This window comes from Cyprinus carpio, chromosome A4 (assembly GCF_018340385.1).
Source record: "Cyprinus carpio isolate SPL01 chromosome A4, ASM1834038v1, whole genome shotgun sequence".
Taxonomy (NCBI): domain Eukaryota; kingdom Metazoa; phylum Chordata; class Actinopteri; order Cypriniformes; family Cyprinidae; genus Cyprinus; species Cyprinus carpio.
Genome location: NC_056575.1, coordinates 22,237,648 through 22,261,026, shown reverse-complemented (window position 1 = coordinate 22,261,026; position 23,379 = coordinate 22,237,648). Strand labels below are relative to the sequence as shown.

The window sequence follows — 23,379 nt, the reverse complement described above, 5'->3', positions numbered from 1 at the left end:
TTAATGGCCAATAGTCTGGGCTGGGTGATGATACAGCTCTTTGAGGATGGTTCTCTCTCTTGCGAGAAGACCAGTCTGAGAGTCTGTTTTGTTGGAGTTAAGGTTCTGTTTTCTTGCAGTAGTATCAGTGTTTTGCTTGTTGTTGACTATGACTTTGATGTGCGTGTTGCACGTGTTTGATGTCATCCAATGTAGGTGTCGGGTTGTGAAACTCCTTTCTAGGCACTGATGAGAGTTGTGCAAACTGTATTGGAGATGTTGTAAAGCAAGCATGTCGTCACATACATTTACATCATGTAGGTTTTCCTTACTGTATTAGACACACCAGGGGCCCGTTCTTCGTACATCGCTTATTACATCAGTGATGAAATGTCATATCCAAGATGATATCATCGCATTAATTAGGATCTGGCTAATTTGGTTCTTCGAAAGCACCTGTTGTTGATGATTAGTATGGCTGGATTGAGTTATCTGAGATAATTGCACGTTCATGGGCTGGTTTAAAAGGGGCTATGTATCAATACTTGAAACTGACAGGCAGCGAGACAGCAATGTAATGACTTGTAATATACACTGAACAAAATTATAAATGCAACACTTTTGTTTTTGCCCCCATTTTTCATGAGCTGAAATCAAAGATCTAAGAGTTTTTCTGTGTACACAAAAGGCCTATTTCTCTCAAATCTGTCTAAATCTGTGTTAGTGAGCACTTCTCCTTTAGCAATATAATCCATCCACCTCACAGGTGTGTCATATCAAGATGCTGATTAGACAGCATGATTATTGCACAGGTGTGCCTTAGGCTGGCCATAATAAAAGGCCACTCTAAAATGTGCCGTTTTATCACACAGCACAATGCCACAGATGTCGCAAGTTTTGAGGGAGCGTGCAATTGGCATGCTGACTGCAGGAATGTCCACCAGAGCTGTTGCCCATGAATTGAATGTTTATTTCTCTACGATAAGCTGTCTCCAAAGGCATTTCAGAGAATTTGGCAGTACATCTGTAATGCAATAAAAACCTTCATACTCACGGGAAGGAGATTTTTGAGTGGCTTTTTATTGTGGCCAGCCTAAGGGCACACCTGTGCAATAATCATGCTGTCTAACCAGCATATTAAAGTTATAGGCGCCACGGTCGAGTTTACTCGACAAGATGCGGCACTGAATAAAAACGGCCGATTTTGTCAAATAGAGTGTCAAATTTCGTTCGACCTCCCTTCCATTAGATAGCAGACATCTCTTACTCAACTCAAAAACGTCATGCTTCTATACAAAATCTTCGAGCTAGAGCGCATTTAATCAGTGCGAACAAAAGCGGAGCTAGTGTGAGAGTGAGCACTTTTATCCGAGCAATATTGTCAACATCAGCGAGTATTTGCATTAGATTATTATTATTATTATTATTATTATTATCATCATCATCATCATCTAATAGCATCAATAAAGCTTACCCGCAATGAAGTGTTGGGACTTCTATTCGCGGACCCTGATTCTGAAGGGTAATATCTGCCTTCAGAAGGTGACGGTGATCCTGAAAGTGAAAGTAAAGCCCTACACCAAGCACAAACGGTGAATCCTTTGCCCAATGTAGATGGTCATTTGCCCAGTGTCAGTGGTGGGAACAATGTTTCCCCGGGGTCGGAGTGTTCATCGCGAAGTTAGCAGGCATGTTAGTTTGTGGGGAATGAGGCGGTTGGGGGAGATTTTTACCGCGCTAGTGTAGCTTTGTCTTCTGATCGTGTGCCTCACCGAAATCGCGGCGAAAGTATTGTGGTGGAGACTAATGCCACTGGGTATGTTAGACGAGGTCGAAGTATTCAAAGGACAGTTAGGGGACAACGTGGAGGTAGGGTGGGGAGTCACAATGACAGTAGTCCGAGCTGTGCACACTCGGCGTGCGCTGTCTGTCTCTCCTCTTGTCTCGTCATCTCACGCATGATCTGTGCCTTGCGGTGGCGAGTGAGCTTTTGAACTAAACGGGTCTTGTCTACTTGTGTTTGTGTGTCATATGAATAATATATATGTGCCCCATACATGGAATCAGAGTGCCTACTGTATGTAGTAAATGGGAAAATCTCTACAGCAAAAGGCCAACCGCTACATGCATTCGGTTTGTTTCTACCATTTATTAGTAATGATTTACACAGTTTGTTTATACTTACTATTTACCTGAGCATTCACTATTGTGCAATATAGCATACAGAAGGTGAGGGATATTTTGGGGGGGAAAGAAGTGCTGCATTTTATCATTTAAACATGAGACTTTTCATGAAAAATCTATAATCCATGATGGCCACCACCATATGACGTCATAATATGCAAATTAGATGGGAAAATGTAATTCCTAAATAAATTTTTAGTTCAGCTCATGAAAAAATGGGGGCAAAACAAAAGTGTTGCGTTTATAATTTTGTTCAGTGTAACTAAAAACAAAAAATAAAAAAAAACGGAAAAAAAAAAACATTTCTGAAAACATTTTTTTACATGATTCCCAATTATTTATATTCACGATTTTTTTTATTTGTACAGGCTTTAAATTTTTATTTCAGTCCAGTAATTAGCAATTCATTTAATTTTATATTTATACAGTTTTGTAAAGTGACAGCATAAATTAAATAAATTAAAATTTCTTAAGGTCAAAATCATGTTATCTGCATCTCCTGTGCTCCATCAAGCCACTCCCATAATAGCAGTCATCACTCAAATTAATGCACGACTCTACATTATCTGTATAGCATGTGTGTAAGACTCTAATTCAATTATGAAGTAATTATTTTATGACGAGTAAATCTTTCAGTGAGTAAAACTGGCTGGGTCTATTATAATTAAGAAAACACAACATTATTATATTATCTTTAAATGATTATTATTTTAAATTATTGTACTCTTGTAATAAAAAAAAGCGGACATATTTCTCAATTCTGCTTAAAAATATGCAATTTAATCCTGTTTACATGAAATAAACCTGCTCATGAGCATGGTTAAGCTTACGGACCTGTAGCTATGACAGCAAGTCCAGGATGAGCTTTGAAGAAACCAACCAATGGAAGATCATGCCAAATAGCCAACAATCAAATCCAGCTAACTGAGTTAACGACTTATGAAGAACGGGCACAGGTTAGTGCGAGAGGTGCTAATTTTGTTCAATTTTTTGATGGGGCAATGAGGATAGAGGACTCAATGGCAGAGGATTAGATGCAAAGAAAGCTTATTCTTCAAAGGTAATCGAAACAAATAACTGTAACAAAAATTTGCGAGCCAACCTCTGGGGGTAATCCAAGTTCAGTCGGCAATGTGATGCGGACCAAGGGAGTAGAAGATTGCCCAAGACTCAGCGCTCACACAGAACCAACAACCTAAGAGTTGAGTTAAGCAGAGACAGGCAGTCCTTCTCTCTATGCGTCCTGGGAACAGGGAAGACAGAGAACACCAGAGAATGAAACAACCAAAACACAAAACAATCTACTCACAACAAGGACTAGACAGAAGAGGAATATAAAGGAAAGGGTAATCAGCGACAGGTGGGGCAGAGGCAGCCAGTGACCAGCACAGCCCGATTGCACTGATCACAAGCCGCCGAAAAAAAGACATGACACAAAACAGACAGCAGAAGGGAACCAGAGGGCACCCTGACCTATGACAGTCTTTTGTTTGATTAGTCAGAGTAAGGTTAGCCATGGCGTCTCTTTTTTTAAGCATCTCTCTCACTCCTTCCTCTCCTCCAACCGGCTCCCAACTGTCATTCATTGATTGTACATATTGTAAATACCTACTTTACTACTTTACTCTCTTTCAAGCACTTTAAAGGAAATTAAACATTGTGACTAAACTACTGATTTTGTGGCCATTTTCTTCCCTTGTGCAGTTCCTTTCCATCTTGATATACACACACTCAAAAATTTGTATGTTATGTCTAAAAATATTCCTAGATGAACCATAACTGACTGAGGAGGGTCGTAAATTCAGCATCACGTTAGTTCAGTCAGGCCACGTAAGTCACGCTTGCATCAGCCGACAGTCAGCTGTTCCTGACGTGTACCAATCCAGTCTTGACACCTGTGACATGCGGTCTATTTAAATTCCCATTCTTCAGCGTCTCTTCTGTCGCATCACTGCTTGCAATTAACTCCCTCCCTCCAACCCCGACTCCACCAACTGAACCTGTAATCCAATCTAACTTTGTTCTTTCTTTACAGTCTCTTCAATGGAAGCAGTCTCTATCACATTCGTTTCCAACTCATGTAATTGTGAATTGTAATTATGTATGCATATAATGGTTCTGTTCTGTAACCCAGGGGGGTTTGTCTTGCTGCTCTCCCGACTCTGTCCAAGCATGGCTGCATGGACAGGCGTGTGGAGTCTTGCCCAGAACATAACCATACCACCAACACTAACTGTATGCAAATATAATTGTCATAAATATACTTTGAACGGAAGTGGTCCTGATTGAACATCTATCTTCACAGATTCATGGGTCTCAGTTTAGCTTCTTTGCCTTTTGGTTTTTTCTTTGTTCCTGTTTTGCCTGTTTCCTGCTAGTTATAGGTTGTTATTATGGTGCATTCCATCTGGACTCAGAAGTTGGAAAGTTCGGACAACAAATCCAATTTCTGAAACCAATAGGGCAATGGTTGTCAGTCCATCAACAGAAGAGAAACAGTAGTAATATATTGTCTATTAGCACTTAGTTGTTGCGTGAGTCTCAATGAAGATCAGGGGGTGCAAACCCATCGGCATAGCCCCGAGTGTGGCACGTGCCATCCACAGTGGCAGCGGGCACACCTAAAAGTGGACTGTAGTATTAATTTAATAGTTTAATACAAAAAAAAAATGTTGTAGTTTTTTTTTTCTAAAAACTTGGTCTAGTGTTGCTTTACTTATAATATTTGTTCTATTTTAGAATGTATTTAAATTATTTTCAATGATTTTTCATAAAAAAAAAAAATAATTCTATCGACATTCGTACTGCCAAAACCAAATTGCAAACAGCCACTGACTGTGACATGTTGACACCAGCATCTCTGGGAGATGTTTGACAGTGCATTATAAACAATAGAGAATCTTTGACTAAAATCTAGCTATCACATCCATTTTGGTTTTCGGACTTCTATATACTAGAACATGGTCCCACTTGGATGTTTGTGATGTCATTCCCAGCTTAGACCTCTGACTGCCGAGGCATTACATCTACACACCTGTTCTGGTTTAAATTCAATCATCAACAGTCTATTTAAGCCTTGAGTTTCCTTCGTTCCTTTGTCCGATCTCGTTATGTTTTTACGTGTTCTCTATTTATTCATTGACCCAGCCTCTCTTATGAACCTGATACAGTCATGACGCTCCAGTGTGCCAATGTGATAAAAACTCAGCAGCTGAGATCCAGAGAAAAAGCTCAGGAGATCCAGTACACAACTGTCCAATTCATCAAAAGGGGGGGGAGAAAGAGACAAAACAGACGGGAAGACATATGAATGTCAGTATGAAGATTTAAAGGAGTTTCATCAGCCTGATGCTGACAGTGGCGTGAGAAAGAAAAAAACAACCTTTAACAAGCAAAGCATGGATCATATAAGCTGTAACATTCATTGTTTCTTGTGTGTTTTCAGGCAACTCAAATGTTCAAAACTGTGGAAAGACATATCAATGATCTACCAGCAGGGATCATAGGGGAGATTCGAGAGGACCATGCAAACACCAAACCCTTGTGTTCCAGGCATCAGGTCTAGACTTCTGAGAGAAATGCATTGTTGGTGACCTCTTATTTGAATAATTCACCCATCGATTCAGATCACAAACCACTTTAAACATATTCAGCTGCCACATTACAACTCATTTGTTCTCTTTAACCCTTTGTGAGGGATTAATCGTCACTGTGTGCTGGATCTTTTTTGGTTTAATGTGCGTGTATAAGAATTTTGTGTGTGTGTGTCTGTGTGCGCGCGCGCCTATTTAAGTTGAGTTGAATCTGATAATAGTATATAGTTCTTGTTATGCTGTTCTTATAGTTTGTTGCTGTTGTTTTTTTTAGTATTTTCAGGAGTGAAAGAAACCAGAAATATACTTAAGATAGAGAAATCCAACAATGTCGTCCCTAAGGATACATCACATTCTCATTCTCCATTAAAGCTAGTGCCAAATAATCTGGTCAGTTATACTGTAACTAGTTTGTAACTTTTTATATCAATTATCACATTTATAAATAGTAAATAAAGATGTTTTTTTGACATAAACCAACAACAAATGATCCAGTGATACCTGTACTTATCAGTATTTAAATGCATTGCTAGTGCTAATGCGGTCAGTAACCTGGATGGTTATGGTTATTACCTCCATGCAGTTTACAGTAAATCAGTTGTGTCTTTACCGGTTAAACAACACTAAAGGGACCTCTAGTGGTTGATTTGTAAATTGTGTCTATGATATGATATACAGTAAAGGTCTGGTTTCACAGACAGGGCTTAGATTAACATTTAACATTCAACTATTTTTCACTCCCGAAAATGTGTTTGATGCAGTAACATGAATGAATGAATGCTACTTCTGTTTGTCAGTGTTCAAAACAACAACACATCTTTGAGATTCAAACAACATAAATGAAATTCTGAGCAAAAGAAAAGTTTATTATATTATTGGTGGAGATAAAACTGCAGCACTTTAGTCAGAGGCAACATGACAACATAAAACTAGCATTGATGCCATACACGTCATATATTATGTTAACAGTAGGCCTTATTAATGAGGCTTAGATATACAGTGTCAATCTATTATCGTTTGTCACTTATTTTCGTGGTATTAGCCTACATCAGTGCATCCTTCAGACCTACTGCTTAAACTTACTGACACAAACGATAAAGAAATGTATGGATCAAAGGAAAATCACAACGCTTGACGTGCTTGATGTCATATTCTTAGAAGCGGTTGCATGGCGGTTCTGAATAAACAAATTTCTGCCAAATTACATAGCCTGTCAGTCTAAAAATATTTTACACGTACATTAAATAATGAAAATAAAAACTAAACTGATTCAATTCAATTTTTGGTAGAATGGTGTAACTATAACATGTCGGAATTTCTGTAAAGCTGCTCCAAAACAATATTTAATGTGAAAAGCACTTGAAGCAAACTTGCCTTTAATTCGTATCTGCCCGTTTTAGTCATGTGACTTTTTGCACTTATCTTTCATGTTTGTGGCAAAGAAATGGCAGCCAATACAAATCCATACTGGGTCCCAGAAAGCATTTTTACAGGTTAGCACAGACCTTTCCTTATTTGATGTACAAATACATGTTTTTATAGCTACTGGCACTATATGCAGAGGTGGATTATTATTATTATTTTATTTACTTTCAATTTTTCCAATAACCATGCTGCTACCAGAAACAAAACCAAAATAAAATAAAATAAAAAGTATACGGCAGTGAAGTCTCTAAACCATCTCTCATCTAATAAATCAAGAACGCAACTCAGTGATTCTGTTTTTTTATTAGTATTATTATATAAAAAAAAAAAATTCTGACATGTTGGTGTTATATCTTTCACTTGGATGTTATAAGTTGCACTGGGTATTATTTATTAGACGTACAAGGACAGCTGGATAAAACAAAAACTGTGTCTTCATTTCAGGCTGAAAAGCAACAAAATGTGATTATTTTAAAGGGGGGTGATTCTTTTCCACAGTATTATTCACATGACAGTACAACACAGATGTTTTTCCACCTATTGTTTTCCACCTAATGAAAAGTCTCTTGTTAGCTTTTTTAATTTAGTATTTGTCACAACTGTGACATCACTGCAGATCATGTTTTATTTACCCCAAACAACTCTATGATATCTGAATTATGTTCTAAATATTTCAAAGAGCCCAAACTTAATAATACATACATATAAAATGATGCCTCAAACAAATACGTTAAGGGGAAAAAATGAAAATAATAAATCAACTCCATCCCAGATTCCAAGTAATCAAGAACGGTTCAATTCAGCCCCTTTTAAGGTTCCACCAGTAGTACTAATCAATGACATACATCCTATTTTAAGGGAAGAGTATAAAACAAAGTTAGAACACCATTGAACACTAGATGGCATTACACTACACTAGATGACAATCTAATGGGTTTTGTTAAATCTTACACTGTGAACTTGCTATTATTGTATTTATCTACAGTGTAAACTGCAGTGCTTTGAATACAGTAAATTTAGGTAAAAAGTTTATTTACATATTATTTCAATCTAAAATCAATGTTCACACAACATTTAACAGTCAATAAAACAGTCCATGTTTTTATGTTTCTGTATTTATTTGAACACATTTTCATAAATTTTTTTGTCTGATCAGAGAATTTCATTCACATCACATGATTTCTTTTTAACTTGTATGAGGAAATCAGGGTGTAAATGTTGAATTGGTTCCTTAACACAGCATGTTTGAAACTATATTTAACTCTTCTTTCATCTGAAATTCCTCTGGTTCTGCTGAGCTTCTTTATTTCTTTTTAATTGGACTAGATATGGAAAATAGTATAATGGACGTAGTGAAGCCTCATGGCAATACTCATGGTTTGTTCAGAACAAAGGTGTTTGTTTCCCATAAATGGAGGCTGTTCTTGTATAACAGCATTAACAGTTTCAGTTTTATAGTTTTATTTTTTTATATAGTTTTATTTTTATCTTTATTGTTTTACACCTCCTAAAGTCCTTGAATACCATTATGTCCTAGAATGAAAAGCTATTTGCAAAACCTCTTCAATATACAGGAGAGATGGACAGACTATGCTAGACACATTTCTCTCTGTTTTGTGATAAGTATAAAATTTTGACATTCACACTCATAACTACTAAAGTCATTTCACGAGTTCACACTTACATATAATTAAATAAAGCTTATGCATATTTGGCGTGCTGTCCAGGGAGAGAGCACCGAGCTCTGCAAGACTCCCGAGCCTGGGGCACTCTCCCCCTGTCGGGGTAGAGGGGTCTGAGCTCGGTGTCCAGCCCAGCCCAAAAGTGCTCCCCCGAGTGCTTCTCCCCGTGCTGGGGTAGAAACTAGCTGAAGGTGCAGGGTCAGGATGGTGGAGGGATGCTGAAAGTTGAAAGATAACAAAGGTAGGATGCACTTGGTAATTTATAGGATTTTTTTCTTGTGCTGATTGGATAAATGGTGTTGTCACTAATGATGAACTGGCCGTGTTAATTATCTGTGCTCCTCCCGAAATCTGTTAGTAAAACAATTTGGCGTGCTGTCCAGGGAGAGAGCGCCGAGCTCGGCGAGACTCCCGCGCCTAGGGCACCCTCCCCCTATCCAGGGAGAGGGGTCTGAGCTCGGTGTCAAGCCCGGCCCAAAAGCGCTCCCCCAGAAAGCAATTAGAACAGGACAGCAGCCAGATACGTGCATTTACGTTCCCCCAAAAAGCAAGGCTTAATGTTAGAGGGGTGCTGAATGTCATTTGGTATACGATTGTTGGGGCAGTATATAGGAAGTGAATTTGGCTTTGGTGGAAGCATTCACTGCTGAAAGAGAGAGATAAAGGCTCCTGCTGGAGACGCGATTATTGCGGCAGTAGAGAATGATAGAAAAGGCTCCTGCGGGAGCAGACACTGCTGCGGCAGTAGAAAAATACAGAAAAGGCTCCTGCAGGAGCAGACACTACTGTGGCAATAGAGAAATACAGAAAAAGGCTCCTGCGGGAGCAGACACTGCTGCGGCAGTGGGAGAGAGAGATTAAGGCTCCTGTGGGAGCGGACACTGCTGCGGCAGTAGAGAAATACAGAAAAATTATCCTGCGGGAGCAGCTTCTGCTGTGGCAGTAGGGAGATACAGAAAAGTCTTGGTAAGGCACTGCTTAGATAAGGCACTGCTGCGGAAGTGTGGGAATTAGGTAAGGCTCCTGCAGGAGTGGGGTGCTGCTGGGATGGCTGGAGTGAGGATGGGCCATTATACAGTAGGTGGACATCCAAAGCGTTACTTCTACCGCCGCTCGTACCGCCGCCGCGGCGTCTGCAAAGTGCATTTGCAGCTTTTGACCGCTGAGTGGCGCTTTAATCACAATTTTTCAAACAAGCGCATCAAAGCACATTTTCGCAAATAGACGTCAGTTTTGCCTCGCTGATGTGTTTCATTTGACGGCTGGCAGTCAGGGAAAACGAAAGAAAAACACTATAGTTAATATATTTAATATTCACAGGTGAAAGTTTGGTAATTATGAAGTTATGTGATTTTCTTAGAACGAATTCAAGCAGGATAAATGTCAAGCCTGTGCCTGAGCTTATATTTTCTCTAAGCTACACAGTATTACACTATATTTTAGATTTGATACATTTAATAGGTGTGCAGTATTATTTATATTATATGAATTATGTGTTATATTATTCAAAATAAATTGTGGTTTACTTTGCATCAGAGCATTAAAAGTGGTAGCCTATTTTAGTGAGCTAGGCTACATGGATTTATATGCAAAATGTCAATATTCTCATATATTAGGCCTATATTTAAATTTATATTTTAAAATTCATTTAATAAAACAACATGCATTTTTGTTATTCGTTACCTGTCCTTTATTTTGACAGACAACTTCTTGGGAAAATATATTTGTCTGTAGACTGATTAAGAAATTGTTGCGTGTTTTATAAATTATTTTCTTTATTTTAGTAAAAACGTGAGGCACTGTATAATTTCGTTCCCATTATTTAGGCCTAATTAAAACAAGAAACGAATAAATTAAACCCGCACGATTTAGCTAAATCATTGAAATTCTAAAGAATGGACTGATTAATAAAACGTCCTCACGATTAAACCCAAGTTCTCTCATTATAATCACCAAAGTTCAAATGATGTAAAAAAGAGCTTCATTAATAGACAACTTCAGTGATTTTAAAGGGAGCCGGCCGTTACTTGCTTACATAGAATTTAAGTTAAAAAATAATTAAATTGCAGCCGCATTTAAATGCAGGTGTGTAAAATGTCTGCGTGCAAGATTTGGGCGGCGCGAGTGATGCTGAGTGCACGCACAGCATTTATTCTTATTTGTTTTATCTTCATTACAAATCTTGTTTGGTTTTATTTTGGATAATTGCATGTAAAAAATAATTTACGTTGTAATGCATATGCAAAATGTGAATAATTATTCATATTTAAGTGTCTGTGCGAAAATTATTAATGCGCATGCAGGACAGGGAGGCGCCCTCTAGATCACTTGAATTTTTTCCTGATAATGAATTAACTTAAAATTGTGGTGTCTCACATACATGAGAAATATATCTACAGAAAGCTTGAAATGTCTTTTAAACGAATCAATTCAGAACGAAAGCATTATATAATCTGTGAAGGTTGTATTTCTCTTTAAATGCGCATTCATGTGGAGAGAGTCAGCACTGTGAATTTCATCTTGCAGCCGACAAGAAAACATTTGTTTATTAATAAATAATTAAAATGTCTCCTTTTTTACAATTATTAGGCTACTTCTGCCTGTGCTTTGTGGCAAACTTAATGCATGTGCTTGAGCGCGGAATATATTAAGGCTCATTATGGATTATAGATGTAAATGTAATATAAACCTGCGATTAGTTGAATAATGACAAATGAATGACTAGTAACTAGAAAAATCTTACATGGGAGGCAGACCTATTAAATACCCTCTAGACATCTCTGTTAAAGTTTTTAAAGCATTTTATACGCGTTTGCATAAATTCTTCTTTCAGAACGGTCTGTAATGGAGAGATGCTTTAACACTGATTTTTCCTCTGAAACACAAAAACGAAAATTGAAAATAAAATTGTTATTTTTTTTTGAGAATGGCCAACCCTTCTCTGCAGATATTGTTGCTTCTGGTTTGTGCCTTGTAAATAGGCTATAAAAAAAAAAAAAAAAAAAATACTACTACTACTTCTACTACTACTACTACTACTACTACTACTAATAATAATAATAATAATAATAATAATGTCTCCAAAAACTCCAAAATTTTTTTTTTTTTTTTTTTTGTTTTTTTGTCAAGTCTGTAACGCATGTGTATTCCCAAATCTAAAAAAGCCTATAAAACATCATAGACGGATCATACTGATGTCTGGACTCTGTTTGGGATTTAGAAAAATACAAAGAGATGGTTCAATATATGGTTATGAAAAGGATACATTCTGTGAGAATTTATATTTCATAGTCTAAAAAAATATTGTTTTGACGAAACAAAATAAAATTAACGCAACAGTTTGCGAATTTTTTTTTTTTTTTTTTGAGTAAGGCAACTTCCTCTGAAGTTATAATAACTAATAAACTATATTGCGCTTTACAGTAGTCAACATTTGAAGTGGATCAAAACCTTTCTTCAAAGGTGTCCTAAAACCAAAATGACGAGTCCTATCTAAAACCTGTTCTGCAAGTTTGATACCTCATAAGACACTGTCCATATGAAAGACCAAGAGATTCACACCTTTATCTCGACCCCCACAAGCTATACATAACTACCCCAACCCCCTCCAGCTGAACTGGATTCGGTCTGTTTGTTGGCTGTGAGGAACGGTGTGTTGTCATGTTACTGGGTTTGAAACATGCCTGCACTCACATCAGCCCTACTCTTTTTATTCATTATTTTTCCGCAGCCCCATATTATTGTTTTCACAAGACCATAATAATAACAAATTATCAATTGATAATTAATCATTATTTTATGAAAATCATTGTTATTTGTGAACGTAGAGTTTGCAGAAGGCTTTAAGACCAAGCGGAGTCCTCCATCAGCTGCTCCCGCTTCACAGCGAGTGACTCGCGCTAACTGCACCCAGCCTCAAAGTCCGCAAGTTTTGATTTAACTAAATCAGTTTGAGCGAATATAACTTACTGATCATGAGCCCAACATTTAGCAAGACAGAAAAACATTCAGTCTACCTGAAGGAAGATGTATTTCACTGTAAGTTAATGCTGTTATATAGAGAGTTAAAGAAAGAGAGAGAGAGAGAGAGAGAGAGAGAGAGAGAGAGAGAAATAAAAAAACCCGTGTAGGCTATTCCTAAACTTGGAGCTCATTATATTGAAGTACAAATCCAAACACCAGAAGCAAACTCTTAGTGTTTTTTCATTGAAAATTATGCATTTTGTTTATTTACAGGCTATATGGTTGAAATATTATTTTAGTTCAAAACTTTAAGTGCCGTTGTTTAAAAAAAAAATGCTTTATTGGCTAACGTTTCATAGACCTTCAGTTGTTATGCTTTAAAATCCCATAACATTTGTAATTTCTCAGTATTTTCATCTCCTAAATCACTAACCTATAAAAAGTCATAATTCTATAATGGTAAAATTTACTCAGGCCGATGGCACTTTTAATTACATTGTTTTTTTTTTGTTTTTTTTATTTATTTTTTTATTTTTTTAGAATAATCGTAGCTTACATAAATAGGTGAAGCAAAACAAATATGAATAATATTTGGATCGTCCCTTATTTTTTCCCTTATTTTCTTAAAGAATAAACACTACAAGAATAAACATGATAAAATATTATTAATTCATAGAAATAATTTAAGCAATTAAAACCTTTTTTTTAAAACTTGAACTTCAATACTATTAAACTGACTTTTAAATCTCAAGGAGTTTATAAGTTAAAAAGGGTAAAATGTCACAGTGCATGTTAAATAGCCTAAATGAAATTGTGTTAACAATATAATTAGAACTAACAATATAATTCGATTTTTTTTTTTTTTTTAATGAACAATTCCTGTATAAAATGGGACAGCAACCTTTATAGCAAACATTTTTAAATCGTCCACAGCTGAGCAACGAGCGAGGCAGGTTGAGCGTGCGAAGTGAATGTGCTGCACAAAGTCATTTTCAGATGCAATTAAAAAAAATAAAAATAAATAAATAACCTGGATAGCCTAGATTAGGCCCAGACTCTGTTCCTAAGTATATAATAATTATAATTACCCCACAGTAACAAATTTTAACCGATTAATCGCCTATTTTCGTTTGCTGCATGTTATTTTATTTTATTTTATTTTATTTTATTTATTTTTTAAAACAGGCTAAAAAATAAATTAAGTTTGTGAGAGGAAAAAAATATATAAGTCATGTATAAGTTGCATTTTATTACATTCAGAAATAATAACGGCTGGCCTAATAATGTTATAATGTGCCAACAGGATATTTTTAGTTCTCTTCACTTTACAACAAATCCTTTAAATTTAACACATTTATCAGAACAGAGCAATAATTACAAATATATAATTATAATCGATAAATAAAATTGCAGTATATAATAATATAGGCTTAGCTATAAACAAACAAAAACAATGAATAATAATTTAAAGCGAACCATAAGGTAAGGTTGGGCTCTCATTCGGGAGAAATCCAAAGGTTTCCATATTCGTGATGTTGCCTATTTCAAGCTTAACTATTATTCATTAGGAAAAATAGGCTTTGTAGTTCACGAGTGTTTCAGTATCGACGAAAAAAAAAAAAAAAAAAAAATCATAATTAACAAAAATATGCCAAAGTGGACCGTTGCTCGCGCCGAATGGCACGGTGAATGGCTACTGTTTCCAATGAATGTGCACGAGGCACCAGCGCGATCAAACAGCTGAAACAGAAAATACTAAATTTTTGCTCACACAATAAAGGCATAATTCAAAAATGCAAAGTGTCAGCAGTTTGAAAAATCAAGAATAATAACAGAATTAATAATAATTATTGCTAAATGCTGAAACCGTTCTCATTTCGATCTGCAAATGGAACCTGAAGGATTTTTTTTAAACCAAGAATGACCGAAATGAAAACATTTAGCTTTTTATCCGTATATATAGGCCTTATATTTATTGACTGTTTAATAACAATAGCAAGCATAAGATCCTTTGTGTAAAGGTCTTTCTTTTAATTTTTGATGAGTAGACTGTAGCCTAAGACTATTCTACATTTTGAAATTAACTCACTGTACATTTTTTAATGTTTTTTTTAAAGATGGTACAATGTTATATCATAATGTTATTGTTGTTTTACCTCCTCCTTTTATCTCATTTTACAATTACATTCAGCTCGCAATCCGTCCCTTTGCGCCACCTGGCGGTAGTTTCGCGAATGAATTTAACACGCGACTGACTTGCAGTTAACGCCGCGGCCCTGCGGCAGTAGTACCCATTTTGGTTGTCTACCATCTGTAGGTGGATTAGGGGTTAGCTATGGTAGGTCTGAAGTTTGAGTGAATGGGGATGTACTGGCGTTAAAAGTGTCGGCTGATAACAGTTCAGTGGGCTTCCTTGATGTGGAAGCAGTCCGATCGAATGTATCCCTTGAAAGCTTCTGACGACCAGCGACCGAGTGCTTGTATCGGCTGCTGGGAGAGGCCTTTTTGGGCTGCTGTGGTTGCCACACCAATTCGGAATGAATGGCTGGAAAAGTTATCGGCTGGGGTACCGGATAAGAGCAGAACAGACTTTTGAAACCAGAAATGAGTGATGGGGAGGTTGTAGTCGTCTGCAAAACTGGAGTCGGATTGAAGTTTGGACTGTGATTTCCTGAGCTGGACGAAGGCTAGGAGGGCTTGGTATGGTATTATGGGTGATTGGAGGCTGAAAATAAAATGGCCTTTCTTGGTCTTTTTTACTTTGCTTTATGAAGTAAAAGAGGATTTCATCATCCAGCACCGCTAGGTTGAAGATACTGGGGTGAATGTTTGGGTTGAAGTTAGAGGTGATAGTGAGCTCAGAGCATCTGAGGAAACCGAAGAAAGCCAGGATGAACACGGCATCAAGCGTGCGGGTGGTGTGAATGAGTGTTACCTATATGGAGGGTAGAAATACATTTAGTTAATATTTTTAAGGTTATGGGTTGCCTGATGATTGGGTGGGTGGGATGGACTCTTTGGATACCTTTGAGTAGGGAGATCTGTGAATTGGCTATCTGGGGTGAGGGTGAATCGTACAAGAGTTTGTGGAAAAATTGGGTTCCACTTAGATAACCTTTAATAGAGCTGATTTGTAGGCTTTTGTTGATGTTTAGGTGAGAGATGTATGAGGTGATGGCGAGCAAGGAAAAGTCAGGGAACAGCAGGTTGTAAGCCGAGTGAAATGCTTTAAAGCATTTCCATGCTGTTAGATAAGATTGGAGGGTCCTAGGAGAGACAGCTTGTAGGATAGAACTGGGAGAAGCTTCAAGGAGAGGTTTCAGTGGATAGTTTATAGGAATATCAGCTATGAATAGGGAGGGGACTGGGGTTGGGATGGTTCCGCCTGTGGTGTTAACAGTCTGAACTTGAAAATCTTTGTCCTGATGCTGCTGGCTACAGGAGGTGGTTCCAAGGTGAGAGCATTCGGAGGAATGGCAGATAAAGAAAAGGAAGAGAAAGCATGCGAGGGGGGATGAGGAAAGGTAGCTGCAGGAACTGCTTGTGGAAGCGTGCTCACACTTGGGACGGCTCTGGGAGTGAAAAAAAGAGGGGAAATGGCGGGCATCGGGGCTGCAGGCCATGGGTAGGGTGGTAAGGAAAGGGTTGTGGATGGGTCTGTGCCACTAGCGGAGGCGTGCTCATGCTAGCATCTGCTACGGGAGCTGGGGGCCACTGAAAAAGGAAAAGGGGGTAAGAAGTGGCAGAAAAATGGCTATTAGTAGCATGAGGCAGAAGAAGAGATGTGGCTTGTGTTACAAATGGAGGCAGTCTCACATTTGCTTCAGCTCCTGTAGGCCATGCGAAGGGGGTGGGGTTGGTGATGTCCTGAAGAGACTGTGTAGCCTGCACTGCTAGCAAAGGCAGCCCCAGGCTAATGTCTGCTACAGGAGCTGGAGGCCGCTGAAAGTTAAAAAGGGGATCAGAAGTAACAGGATGGAAATACTGAGATGTGCAGGGCTGTATTGCAAGCAGAAGCAGCTTCATGCTTGCTTCGGCTGCCGTAGCTGTAAGCCGTGGGAAAGTGGAAGGAATAGTGACAAATGGAACGTTTCCGGCAGTTTCTGTCTATGTGCGCTGGCATTTCTGACTTCTGGACACTGTCAGAAACGGACTGTTTTGTGTGCGGCAGTTTTCCAGTCCGCTCACTAACACGATAAACTTCCAGACACGGACGTAAATGTTTACTCACTCACTGGTAAATCCATGTACATCCCTGTGCATGAGAAGTAAAGCAAAATCCAGGGTACAAGCAGTTACATCTCCGTAAACGGACACTCATGTCTCAATAAACATCTATAAATTACTGTACACTTAATAGGTTTTAAATGCTACGGGCCTTCTATTCAAAGATGTGTCATATGCGCTAATAAAAACTGTCAACAAAGCCATAAACAGAGCAAGGCATCAACAAAATTATTTTTTTTTTCAGCATCTCCAGGAGCTCTGAGGAACAGAAGATGCTGCAGGAAGGAGTGAAGGTATGTCCCTCACCACCGAGCCCATCCTAATCATTTCCACTGACAACATAAGAAAAGAAAAAGTGAACACACACACACACACACACACACATTTGATGGAATTTTGAGTATTGTACTGCAACAGGAAATGACAAAGCAGTGAGGCACACACCTGACAATTGGATCATCAGCTCCAAAAATGGTCTGAATCTTCTTCCACACAAGCAGACACGTTCTCAGATGCCCAGGAAGACAGCTCGGCAGCTTCCTGCAGTGAGGCCAGAGGATGTAATTCCTGCTGTTAAAGATTCAAAATGAAAAATATATAAAAAATATGGTTAGTGTAATACATACTTTGCAAAAAACCACAAAAATGTTTTACAAACTAATCGCTCCAATATGAACTTTTACTAAATTGTGCAAGCAGAATAGATACACACACACAAACAAACACTAACTAGGACTGTCAAATTAAAAAGCTTATTTTGAGCTAAATGGCTATGGCATCAGCACAAATAATAAAAATGCATAGAGAGACATATATATATACAATGTCTCATCAGGCCTGTTCTCCTTGGCTACCTGTCATCATGTGTCGTCTTCAGTGTTATTATCATCATCATCTGTATCACCTAGATGTTTTCAGTTATTAATGTTCGTTACAAATGAAAAAAAGCCGCTCACCTTCTCCCTAAACAAACAATCCCGTGTGTTTGTCGCTGAAAGCAGGCCTCTGGCTCGGCCTGGACGCGACGGTAACCCACGGCGAAATATCTTGGCGGAAACACGACGTATCAGTCGTTGGCTTAGCTCTTTGTAAACGTCTCATCTTGCTGAAAAGAACGGTACCTTGTTCATGGTTTTTGGTGCAGTTTTTGCAGAGATATTTGCCGAAAACCGGCGGGTCCGTTTAAAAATGGCGGCCGCGCTTCGGAACGCGAGAGTGTTGCTTCTCTATGTATTATTTCTAATCCAACAGAAATAGCACCTACAACGCCGCACACCTGAACGCGAGATTCCTAGCATGCTTTGCATGTTCTGTTTCAAGAGTTGACCTGCAATGACCCTTGCCCCCACCAGCCCCCTCTAAAGGGTGTGAACTCTGTCCTGGAAAGGTGTGGAAGTCAGCCTGTACTGAGGATCAAAGGTTATCAACACTATCATTCAGAAGTTTGGGGTGAGTCATTGTTTTATTTCTTTTTTGGAATAAATGAATACTACTAAGCAAGTTGTGTGCCAACCGCCAAGAAAAACTCCAGAGACTTCCGGTTATGGCGCGTAGCTGGTAGGACGCACGAGGAGAGCTCGCTGCCAAATCTCTGAATAAATCCTTGTAATAGACCCCAAACTTGTATGTAGCCGATTGAAATAATATTAAAAGATACACGGGACGAAATGCCACCGAAAGCAACCAAGTCTGGACAACAATCGAAGTCACCGACTCAAGTTGAAGGAGATAGCCGAGAGCAGACTAGCAAACATGGCGATGAGGTACAGAGCGCGGCTACAAACGAAGTCATTTTAAGTGCAATTAACTCTTTGAGGGCGGACCTTTCTAAGCAATCTACCGAAAATGCTAGATGCTATAAAAAGCATACAATCCGATTTGGTGGCTCAGTCGAAAAGAATAGGGGAAAACTGAGGAGAGAATTTCGCAAACCGAGGAAGACGTCACAGCTCTTCAGCATAAAGTTAAAAAACTGGAAGGAGTAACTTCAATTTTTGCGCAATAAAGTTCAGGATCTGGAAGATCGTGGAAGGCGCTCAACTTGCGACTGGTGGGCCTACCTAATGGTTTCTATTGTTTTTTTCAGCAGGGTTTCCTTGAAAATTGGCTCCAAACCTTTTGACCGGCACTTTCGACTGTGCGCCGGTTATTGAACGAGCTCACCGGATCGGACAAATTAATCACTAACCGCCCAACAGCTTCGAGACCGATTGTAATGAAATTTCTGAATTACAAAAGATAAAGAAAAATCTTTGAGAGCAGCTAGAAGGCTTAAAGAGCTACGGTATGAAGGACAACGAGTCAGCCTGTTCCCGGACCTGTCAACTGAGACACGACAGCGACAGCGACAGTTCGACAGTGTGAAAGCCCAGCTCAGAGACAAGGGAATCCCCTACGGCATGATATATCCGGCCAACTGATAGTCACACACGCCGATCGGCGCCACATTTTTTAAATCCCGTCTCTGAGGTAGAGGACTTTATTCGGTCAGTGCAAGCTACAGGTTGAACGCTGTGATGCAGGAATCGGATGACGAACTTGAACCCTAACGGTGATTCATTTAGGCGAAGGTAATGCCCAAGGAGGTGAATAACGATGTAACGTTATACTATTCTTGAGTCTGACTGTATTATAAGAACTACAGGTCTTTGTGTTAGTTTAATTAGTTCAAAACTGTTTTCTTTTTCTCTTTAATATAAAAAAGTTCAACATGTCCATGTATCAAAATAGGTTGGAAAATTATACAGTTCATCATTGTCCACAGTATAAGTGAAAGTTAAAATGGTTAGATCTCTGGTCCAGACCAGATAAGTACTTGGCAGCGAGCCCAGTGGGTATATCGTGAATGAAGGCTCGCAAAGTTTGCTCCATACTATGGATCAAACGTCGTTCATGACTGTAAGTTGGTTATTGGGGGGATATATGCATTTTGATAGGGGAATGCATTTGGGGATGTTCTTTACGTGTTCATTAATGGTTTGTTTAAGTGTATGTGTAATCTTGTGGTGGGGTTTTTTTTTTTTTTTTTTTCCCATTGCGGCAATTTTTACCGGACAAACCAAACTAATTACTGGCTAATAATTCAGAGATCAAAATTACCAGTTGGAATATAAGAGGGTTGAACAATCTTGTAAAACTTAAATACTGGGTAAACTGAAGCAAATGAAATCGAGCGTTGTTTTCTTACAAGAAACACATCTGATAAAAGATGATATTGGCAAAGTTACTAAGAGATGGCCGGGACAAGTTCATTATGCCTCTTTCACCTCTCGTGCAAGAGGAGTTATGATTCTCATTCACAAGTCTATCCCATTTCAATTAAAAGGACAATGTATAGATCCTTCAGGGAGATACATAATTCTTAATGGTACTATTCTAACCACACAAATTAATCTAATAAATTTATATGCACCTAATGAGGACGATCCCAATTTTTATCAAAATTTATTTCTCACCATATCATCATACAGTGGAAACTACGTAATAGGAGGAGACTTCAACTGTGTATTGAATCCATCATATGACCGCTCCTCAGGAATAGGGAATGCTCATCAACAAACCCAAAGGGTTATTGAAAAATATATGTCGGATTTGAATTTGACTGAAATCTGGAGATACCTTAACCCTAACAAAAAAGAATTTTCATGCTTCTCCAGTACCTATAAAACATTTTCTAGAATAGATTATTTTTTAATTTCAAATAACCTAATTTCAAAAGTTGGTAAATGTTATTATGATAGTATTATACTTTCGGACCATGCCCCAATTACAGTAACCAATCCAAATTAATAACCTCTCGTTCTCCGCTTTTAGATTCCGATTCCAAGCGAGATGGCTTCAAGATCTCGATTTTGTAAATTTTATGGACACTAAAATAGATCAGTATTTTCTAGTGAATACGAACCAGACAAGTGCCTCTGTGAAATGGGAGGCCTTTAAAGCCTATATAAGAGGGTAGATACTAAGCTATACAAGGCATAAAACCAAATTATATTATACTCAAGTTGGAAACCTAGAAAAGCAAATTAAAGCAATAGAGCAACAACTATTTAATAGATATGATCCTCTGAAACAAAAAGAAATATTAATACTCAAAGCCCAATATAATGAATTAACTAGTAGCAAGATAGTTAAAAATTTAATGTGGTTAAAACAGTCTTATTATGATCAGGGCGAAAAAAAAGGGAAACTACTCGCATGGAGAATTAAAAAGATTCAAACAGATAGAACAATTAATTCAATTATAGATGAAAATGGAGAGGATATTGTAGATTCACAAGAAATTAATAATGTTTTAAAGGCATATTATGAGAATCTATACAAATCAGAATACGCAAACTTCTCAGAAAGACAAAATTCCTTTTTGGATAAACTTAATTTCCCTACTTTATCAAATGAGGATAGATGTAAACTGGAGGGAAAATTTAAGTATTGAAGAGCTGCAAGAAGCATTACAGTGTATGAATAACGGAAAGGCTCCTGGGCCTGATGGTATACCTGTAGAAATTTATAAAAAATTTGCAGTGAAACTTATGCCCCACTTACTTGATGTATTTAACGAGTCGTTGGAAAAAAGGAGTTCTACCACCTTCATTAAGATCTGCAATAATAACTCTTGTATTAAAACCAGGAAAATCTCCCAAGGATAAATCATCTTATAGGCCAATATCTTTAATGTCTTGCGACACGAAAATACTCTGCAAAGTGCTGTCTAATAGAATTGAAACACTGGTGCCCAACCTCATCATGAATGACCAAAATGGATTTGTTATTGGAAGACAAGCCTTTCATAACACCCGTAGGGTATTTAATATACTATACAAAAAACAGAATGCCAAAGACCACGCAGTCCTGTCATTGGATGCCGAAAAGGCCTTCGACAGAATTGAGTGGGGCTATCTATTTGAAACTCTTAAAAGATTTGGACTGGGAGATGGTTATCTTAAATGGATCAGATTACTTTATACAGAACCTCAAGCAGAAGTAATAACAAATAACCAAATTTCAAAGCCATTTAATATTTAAGTAGAGGCACACGCCAAGGTTGTCCTTTGTCCCCCCTATTATTTCTATTTGCAGTTGAACCTCTTGCAATGACAATTCGTAATAGTCGGATGTAAAAGGTATAACAGTAGGAGAAAAGGAACACTGTCTATCTTTGTTTGCAGATGATATTATAGTTTTTCTTTCAAATTTGAAGACTTCTATTCCGACACTTAACAACATACTATCAGAATTTAAAGGTTTTTCAGGTTATAAAAAATTAACAAAAATAAAAGTGCCCTGCTAATCTTAAATGAAGGTGAAAAGGATTAATTCTACATATAACAGGCAATTTATTAATACCCCTGAAGGATTTATATATTTAGGTATTAAGATAACTCCTAATATAAAGACGATTATTGCGACTAATTATGACCCATTAGTAAGAGAAAATCATAGACTCACTTGAGAGGTGGAAAGCATTACCCATTTCCATTATTGGACGCATAAACATTATAAAGATGTCAGTTCTGCCCAAGCTTTTATATCTTTTCCAGTCAATCCCACTTCCGCTACCAACCTCTTTCTTTTCCACACTTAATAAAACCTTTACAAAATTCATATGGAATGATAAACGACCTAGATTACGCTTATCCCTTCTCTATCTGCCATATGACCGGGGAGGACTTAGAGTACCAAATATTAAACTTTACTATTGGGCAGCCCAACTTTGTACAGCCATGTACTAATTTCAAGAATACGGACACCTCTCCGGCATGGGTTGATCTGGGAAAACAGTGAAACAACACACTCTTACAGACATATCTTTATTCTTCCCATAAAAATAAAAACTCTAAAAAAATATACCAAAAACCCTTTTCTTAGAAATACCATATCTGTATGGTATGAAGCACATAACTTTTTAGAGGAAGGAATTAAATTGTCGGGTCTTTCACCAATTTGGGGTAATTCAGTATTCATACCTGGCAGAAAAGAAACGATATTGGATTTAAAAACTGGATGCTCAAAGGCATTAGTCAAATTAAAAGACTTGTATGAAGAAGGTTCTTTGATGTCCTTTCAGTTAATGGTGAAATACTACGGCCCTTCCTCAGAATCACTTCTTTAAATACTTACAGGTTAGGAGCTTTGTGTACTCCCAAATGAAAACGTATACAGAACCTCCACTGTCAACTATTGAAAATTACACTTTTAAAGCATTTGAACAGCAGGGGTAAACTTATCTTCTTTTTACAATTTACTTCTTGAGGGGTCAAAAGAAAATTCTCTATCTTTACCTATCTGCATTGGGAAAATGATCTCCAGGAAAATATTTCAAAAGA

The 23,379-nt window shown here is 37.8% G+C and overlaps 1 long non-coding RNA gene and 1 pseudogene across 1 annotated transcript; both read right to left on the bottom strand.

The window, feature by feature from the left end:
* Window positions 1-15,226: 15,226 nt before the first annotated feature.
* On the bottom strand, window positions 15,227-16,449 carry LOC109070781 (annotated as a pseudogene).
* A 916-nt stretch (window positions 16,450-17,365) lies between these two features.
* LOC109078169 lies at window positions 17,366-18,365 on the bottom strand. The gene is made up of 3 exons (XR_002015707.2): window positions 18,010-18,365; window positions 17,498-17,623; window positions 17,366-17,385 (listed from the first exon to the last, which is right to left on the bottom strand). It is a non-coding gene; the product is annotated as an uncharacterized LOC109078169 (long non-coding RNA).
* Window positions 18,366-23,379: the final 5,014 nt, after the last annotated feature.